Source organism: Vombatus ursinus, unplaced genomic scaffold (genome assembly GCF_900497805.2).
Source record: "Vombatus ursinus unplaced genomic scaffold, bare-nosed wombat genome assembly UNPS02014810.1, whole genome shotgun sequence".
NCBI classification, from domain to species: Eukaryota; Metazoa; Chordata; class Mammalia; order Diprotodontia; family Vombatidae; genus Vombatus; species Vombatus ursinus.
Window position 1 is genome coordinate 25,667,928 of NW_020954588.1, and position 7,952 is coordinate 25,675,879.

The 7,952-nt window shown below is 44.8% G+C and overlaps 1 protein-coding gene across 1 annotated transcript in view; it reads right to left on the reverse strand.

Annotated features, from left to right (window-relative positions):
* NAALADL2 (N-acetylated alpha-linked acidic dipeptidase like 2) overlaps nucleotides 1-7,079 on the reverse strand; it is a 1,445,704-nt gene extending 1,438,625 nt beyond the window's left edge. The window contains exon 1 of the mRNA XM_027875745.1: nucleotides 6,884-7,079. The gene's annotated coding sequence lies outside the window, so the exon portion shown is untranslated. The remainder of the gene's footprint in view (nucleotides 1-6,883) is intronic.
* Nucleotides 7,080-7,952: the final 873 nt, after the last annotated feature.

Here is a 7,952-nt window from a genome sequence, read left to right on the forward strand (position 1 = left end):
CTCTCTCTCTCTCTCTCTCTCTCTCTCTCTCTCTCTCTCTCTCTCTCCACTCCATGTACCTCTCATATGCATCAGTCAGTGCCTCTATTTATATCAATGTTTTATTTCACCAGTAAGTGCATTTTCTGAAAAATCCTCCTCAGATACCACACCATGGTACAGAAATGACCCTGAGTTCTTGAAGGATTTGCCAGCATAACATAAACTCAGAAACCATTTTGAAAGGTTTGAGTACCACTCTGGAGGGCAAACTGCATCTTCTATGGGAGGATCACTTTGTCTAAGTATGCAGAAATTAGTCACCAGGAAGCTTAATTATTTGGCCATGGAAGCCATGAATTAAATCATGCTCCTATTTGATATGTGCTCGGAGAATCTTCATGGTATAGTAGAAAGCCCATGGGACTTCAGATTCAGGAAACTTGGGTTCAAACACTAGCTCCGTTATTAGTTAGCTGTGTGATTTTAGGTAAGTCACTTAACTCTGATCCTCAGTTTCCCTATTTGTAAAAATAGAAGTGGTTCTCCTAATGCTATCTGCCTTATAGTTCTTCTGTGAATAAAGAGGTTCACATACCTCTAAGTAAGTACCATAGAATTTTTTTTGCTGTATAGAATTACTCAGATCACAGTCCTGAAAGGGATCATTTAAGCACCGTCTGACTTCCAGTCTAAAATTTTCAGGGCTAATCAGAATCATCAATTCAGTAACTGAAGGTTCTTTGAGGTCAGCACCTTCATTTTACATTTGAGGAAACTGAATCCTAGATAAAAGTCAAATGATTTGACTAGTTGAAGCAGCAAGGCTTGCTGGAGAGACAGAAGACAGTATATGCCAGTCAAGTCAAACTACTACCTCTTCCCCTTAGATCTCAATGGAGATAGCCTAGGATCCTGAACCAAAGAGCTTTGGGAATAGCAGTGCCCTCCAGATCACTAAGTCTATTTCTGGCCCATCCTCCACTACCATCATCTAGGAAAACACAATGAAGTCTTACAATCAACTGTTTCTGTGAGTGCTGCAGCCATAGCTAGCAAAAACAAGGAAAAAAATAGTTCCTGCCACCAAAGTTCCTTGACACGACCAAATGACAACATAGGAAATGAATATGATTTTTACAGTGGAAATTATATTAGCCAAGGCATTACTAATTGCCCCCCCCCATGGACCATGGAATCCTTAGATTCAACCTGCAACCGAAACTTCTTCCTTCTGTTTTCTCTCTCATTAAAAAGATAGTTTCTTGAGCATATGAGACTATTTTATTTATATTTCCACTGCTTAGCACACAGTAAGCATTTTTTTCTTCATTCATTCATTTGCTCAAGGTCATATAGGTAATAAGTGGCTGAGTAAGGATTGGAATTGAGATATTTGGTTCTAAATAAAGGGCTCTTTGTACCATATAACAATGCCTTCCTTTTTTACATCAGCACCAAGAAAATTGAGGTACTGGGTTCATATCCTTTTCATATCCCTAAAGCCTTGAGAGAGACAAGAATAGAGGGAGAGTAAGAAATTTTCAAGTCGTAACAATAAAGTCTCTGTGTACAGTGAAGAACGGATGTGGGCATGGCAGAGGTGAGGTCAGCAATAGCAACTGTCTCTGAGATGTTCCCAGAAGAGCCTTACCTACAGGTTGAGGATCTGTCACACAGTGCTGCTTAGTAACTGCTGCCCATATCCAGAAGAAACATCAGGAGGCTTATACCTAAGCTCCCATTAATTCAACTGAAATAATAGCTCTTTACAAACCTGGTGCTTTTTAGGTGGTATTAAAAGCAAAATATAAAGGATAACAAAGTGTCTTTAGTTGCATTATCTTACATAGATATACTCTCAGGCTATGTTAGAAGAAAGAAGACAGGCTCGAAAGCAGAGACTGTTAACCTGGGGTCCATAGACTCTCCATCTAAGGGTCCATGGATAGATTTGGGGAAAGGGAGTATCAGTGAATTTGGATGGACAAAATTTCCATCTTTATTTCAATATAATTGGCTTTCTTTGTAATACTATATATTTTATTTTATGCATTTAAAAAACATCATTCTGCAAAAGGGTTCATAGGTTTCGCCAGATGGACTGCCAAAGGGGTTCATGCCAAAGGTTTGAGAACTCCTCTGCACTAGAACCAGAGGAGCTGGGTTCAAGCTCCTTGAGAATAGGGACTTTCTTCTGCTCCTTTTGGACTCCCAGCACTTAGCCCCAGTGCCTGGCACATAGTAGGAGCTTTATACATGTTTACGGATTGATTACTGGAATGGCTATGGGCCAGTCATCTCACCTCCTGGTGCCTCAGTTTCCTCCTTTGTCAAATGAGGTGGTCAGATTGGATGTCCTCTGAGTTTCCTTCCAGTTCTAGATCTAGGATTTTTTATTCTACCTGTGAGGCAGATGACAAGACTCCACGTGACAGACGATGAAAGTGAAACCCAGAGGATCAGTCTTTCCTTTTCCTTTAAACAACTCCCATGCAGCAAAACTATACTTTCAAAATAAATGAAAATAGAGAAGGTAGCTATTGATACCACCAAAAGGGCTGACCAGTGATCAGCCAAGAAAATATAATCTTAAGGTCATTCCAAATCTATCACAAGAATGTAAATTCCTTGCAAATAAAGATTTTGATCATTTTGATCATTTGATCTCTGTGCTTAGAGTACAGTACACATTCAACAAATGTTTGCAATTTAACTGAATTCATTGAACTGAATCAAATCTCTCCACTCCTCAGATCTGTCCTAGATTGCCAGGCTAGTGAGTACCAGGGTTGGTTCTGGAAGCTAATTTTTCTCACTGTTTGGGTGGTGTTCTTCCCAGGACCCCAAACTTCTCCCTGGGCTGAGCTAACACCTCACTCCAAGAAGGCCAAAACCTGTTGATCTGGTTGGGTCATGGGGAGGGAAAAAGGCCCTGATACCTTAAGCTCTGTGTGATACAGGAATGACATTTAAAGAAGACCAAAACAAACAAGTGAGAAACAGGAAAAGATGAGTGCCCAGGGGGAAAAAACCAAGAATAACAATTCAAGAGAAAAACATAAGAAACTGAAGAATTAGGGAATGTTATGAAAGGTATGTTGAGTCATCAAAATCAATTATTCAATCAGTAAGTATTTACTAAGCACCTACTATGGGCCAGTCACTCTAAGCACCAGGGATGCAAAAGACAAAGGAGCTAAATCTTATTGGGGGAAATAACATGTATGTGTGTATATTTTTGTACATTTATATATTTTGTATATAATATATTTTACATATTTAATAAAACAATATATGGTAATAAAGTATATGTTTACATATTTTATATTTAAATATGTATATTTATATGTTATATATAGATACCAATTATATGTATGTTTACATATTTTATATTTAAATATGTATATTTATATATTATATATAGACACAAACATGTGTATAAAGGGTTCCTTAATTCTTGGGGCAGTATTGTATGTGTATATATAAGTACAGAAAGTTAATATATCACTACAAAAAATCTGTTTGAGAAGAAGGCACCAGCATCCAGGAGATTCAAAGCGGGCTTCTTAGAAGATACCAAACTAAGCTTTGAAGAAAATTAGGGATTCTAAGAGGTAGAGGTGGGGAGATAGGGCACTGCTAGTATGAAAGGTAATCTCTACAAAGGTATAGAGATAGGGAGGTTAAGTGTGATATGTAAGGAAGAGCATGCCAAATACAGCTAGAAAGGTAGGTGGGACCCAGGCTTTCAATGTCAAACAGAGGAGTTCATATTTGATTTCAGGGCCAGGCACTGGAAGTCACTGGAATTTATCAAGCATGGACGACTAACATAGTCAGACTGGTACATTTAAGAGCACTTTGACATCAGTATGAAGAATGGATTCCAGGGGGGGAAAGACTTCATAGAATCAGAGATTTAGCCATGGAACAGTCCTTAGAGGCCATCTTATCCAACTCCCTTATTTTACAGAAGAGGAATATGAGGGCTAGACAGGTCACACACAGGTAGTAAGTAACAGCACTTACACTTCTAACTCCAACACCAGCGTTCTTTCCACTGTACCATGATCTCTGCAGTGGAGATATCCACAGTAATCTCCATAGAGACCACTTAGGAGGCTATTACAATATACCAATTGGTAGGTGATCAGGGCCAGAGTCAGGCTAGAGTCTGTGAGTATAGAGAAAGGGAAAGGTGTGAGAGCTATTGTAAAAGTAGAAAGAATCCAGCTTGGCAAATGATTAAAGAAGAGAAATTAAAAGGCTGTAGGAAGCAGGACACACACATGATGAAGATAAAATATGTGCTTGGGAAGCTAATGTTAGGTCTCAAAAGGAGGGGGTATATTATGAAGAATAAGCAAGAGACTTTGTGACCTGGGGTAGCTCAAGGCCCCTCTAGGCCCCTGGCACCTCCTCCTTAGCTTGAAGAGATAACACTAGATGATTTCAAAGGTCCTTTCTAGCCTTGAAATTTTGTGGTTCAAAGGGAGAACCAACAAGGGGGAACAATAAAAATAAAAAGAGAAATGAAGGCATAAACCACAAAGAAACCTTCCAGAACATACACTCCTGATACCCTAAATCCCTCAGTCCCTCATCTCTCCTTTTGGGTAACAGAGCTCCCCTGCAGCCAAACCATGGGATCTTTAAAATTAAAGGAAGCAATGAGGTAGATATTGACCGCTTAGTAAAGGGAAAGAAAGGAAGATATCCCAGGGGAAGCTAGAATTGCCTAAATAACTCCTCGGCCATCTTTCCAACTACTCCAGCAGGATGTATTGCAACCAAGGTCCAGGAACAAGACCTTTTTTCATTTCCCATGAAGCTTGAAGATTGGAGAAAGGGGAAGTGGGAAGATTAACATCCCTGAAATTGTTTAGAAGAAGAAAAAACACCAAGAAAGGAGATGACATAGCAATAAGCATGAAAAGAGGCAGATGAAGGGGTACTAGCTAAGGTAAAAGAGGAAAACTGAGGCTAGAGTGGAGGAATAGAAGGAATAGGAGAGAATAAGAAAGGAGGAGAAAGGGATGACAGAGGCAGGAAGAAGGGGCACATGAGTGCTGGACCTGGGAAGATGGAAATATAGGGGAGAGTCTTTCCAAAGTAGGGACCTCCACCGTTTTAGCCTCTTGAATTGAATTCACACAGTCAGGATCACTGTCTCAGTGTTGGAAGGTAAATCAATAGCCTTCTGGTCTAATCTCTCCCTGCCTCACAGTATCTTCCACCCACAACATCCCTAATTGGTGGTTATCCAGCCCTCACTGGGCAGTGTAGAAAGAGGGATAATTCCCAGGCAGTTGATTCTGCTTTTAATTCAATAACTAATCAAAGCATCTAATATGTAAAGCCCTGTGAGAAATGAAATGGTCCTTGTTCTCAAGGTATTTGCCTCCTACTGGGAGGAAACAAAGTACACTCTACAGACACAGGCATTAGAATGTAGGTTTCCAAGATAAGAGATTCTCTTTCAGCAGCCTTTAAATCCTCAGTCTGACGTTAAAGGTTCTCATATGTTAGATCCAACCAACCTTTCCATACACAGTCCTCCCCCTTCTCATTTCCCATTGCAATCAAACTGGTATACTGGCTATTCTCTGCACAGGACAGCTCATTTCTTGCCTCTATGTTTTTGCATAAGCTGTGCCTGGAATTCATTGCCTCTTCACCTCCAACCCTTAGTATTCCTAGCTCTAAAATCCACTTCCTCTCTCACCTCCAACTCTTAGCAGCCTTAGCGTCCATTAAAGCTGCTGAATCCCTAAATCCTAATGGAAGACTTTACCTAAGCCCCTGGGCATTGGTGCCTCTTGAAATTACTTTGTATCCCTTTTATAATGCTCTGTAATGCTTTTGTATATTCTTTGTTTTTCCTGGTGTGTCTGTTTATCGCAACCCGGGGGAATATAAACGCTCCAGAGTAGAGACTTTTGCTTTTGCAACCCTAGAACATAACCCAGCGGCTTGGACCTGTTTCAAAGACGTTTGGTGAAATTAAAATAGTCTTTTCCCCACTTAGCCCCATCCAGACCAAGGGGAAATGCAACTAGGGAGTAAGCGTTAGCCCTCCAGTGAGATCCATCTCTGCTGAAGAACGTGTCAGGGCTGGCCGCCAGACTTGACCTTCAACCCCCGCCCCCCGCTGCCCCCTCCCGCTTCTCTGGTGCAAATGTCAGGCATCCCCTAGGCTGGCTGGGGACTGCTTCAGTAAACATGTGTCAAGAGTGGCGGACCACGGCACCAGCTGCTCTGATCAGCTCTTATATAATATGCTTTGTCTTCCGAAGGGAGGGCGTGGGGGAGGTGAAGGTGGGGAGGGTATTACGATGCGGGGAACGGCTTTGTGCAAAAGTGTGTTGTGGTTTTATTATGATTTCTTCCCCCCTCCCTCCAGGAAACACAGCCCGAGCTAGCGAGGTAAGAGCAGCCAGCGATGATACACCCAGTTCAAAGCCCGGGGGTCCCCACGCCCCTGTCCCCCGGGGAGTCCCGCTCTGGGTTCATCCTAGCTTCAAGCTTGGACCGCGGGCCGGCTCAGAACAGTCCCCCTCCCGCGCCCCCCGCCAGCCCGGCCTGGCGTCCCGGAACAGCCCATGGCCGCCCGGAAAGGGGCGCGCGTGGGCAGAAGGAGCATCCAGTGCAGGGGCGTCCGGCCGCACGAGCCCAGCGGGGAGCAGGGAGCATGGAGCTAGGCGCGGGGCGCGGGGCGCGGGCAGCCCCAGCGGAGCAGGAGCCCGGATCACCACCAGCAGCAGCAGCAACAGCAGAGCCAGCCGTGCCAGCCTCGCCGGCCGCGTCTGCTCCGCTCGCCGCTCGCCGCTCGCCGCCCCCCGGCGCGCGCCCAGCCCGGGCTTCTGCAAAACTTTGAAAATACGGAGAGAACTCCCATTACCTTGGCAGGAGCGGGCTTGTCTGCGGTACGGCTGCTGAGCTCTGCATGGGGTTTTCAGCAGCCGTAAAGCGGAGAGGGGGAGAGGGGGAGAGAGGGAGTGATGGAGAGAGGGAGAGAGTGAGTGAGGAGCGAGCCCTCTCCCCTGAACTGCCGGCTGGCCTCTTAGCAGAGTGAGAGAGAGAGCGAGCTCATCAGGCCGCCTGCCTGGGGAGAGGTAGTTCAGCTGAGTCAAAACTAGAGGCATCTTAGCCGGAGGCGGGAGTTGGGGGGGGGGGGGCGGCCCCGGGGGGGGGGGGGGGGGGGGCGGGGCTTCGGCAGGGAGGGGGGGGGGGGGGGGGCGGGGGGCGGGGGGAGGGGGATGGGGGCGAGCTTTCAAGAAGTCACACGCGCAAAGTGCCCAAAGCCCCAGTGGGCTGACCTCGGCCAAGGCCCCAGGCACGCTTACGGGTGGATAGCAGCATTAGAAAAGAGTCCTCCTAGGCAAAGGGACGTGGCTCTTTTTCTTTACAACAGTGGGCACTCAAAGGCCCCAAATGAAATCAGAAGTGGGGAGGGCCCCCATTCCAGTGAATGAGAAGGGGCTCCTCCATCTGCCAGAAGGACAGTCTTCCTGGAGCTACAACTTGAGGGGCTGAGTCATCAAACTCAAAACAAAAATGAGTGGGCTGGATTCCTGGAAGGGATGCCAGATGGCTAAATTCTGGTGCCTTGGAATGGTGGAGTGATGTTCCTTTCTCCACTCACTCAGTTTTAGAGAAAAGCGGCCCTAACATAGACGTGCGCAGTCTACAGCAATATCTGAGCCAAAGTGGTTACTTAATATCTGAGCTCCCACCCACTCCTGGGAGCTTAGGATTTAAGATTCCAAGAGAGATCAACATTTCTCTCCTGTTTCTTTCCTTTCCGTGTTTTGTTTTGTTTCTCTATTCATTCTGGTGCCTTCTGTTTCTGTTTATCATTATTATCAGAAACCCATCCACGAAAAGGGTGGCTTTAGTTCATTCGAAAACTTTTTGGCAGAGATGAACTTCCAGTTGAAAATTTGAATGAGAAAGAAGGTAAACTGAGG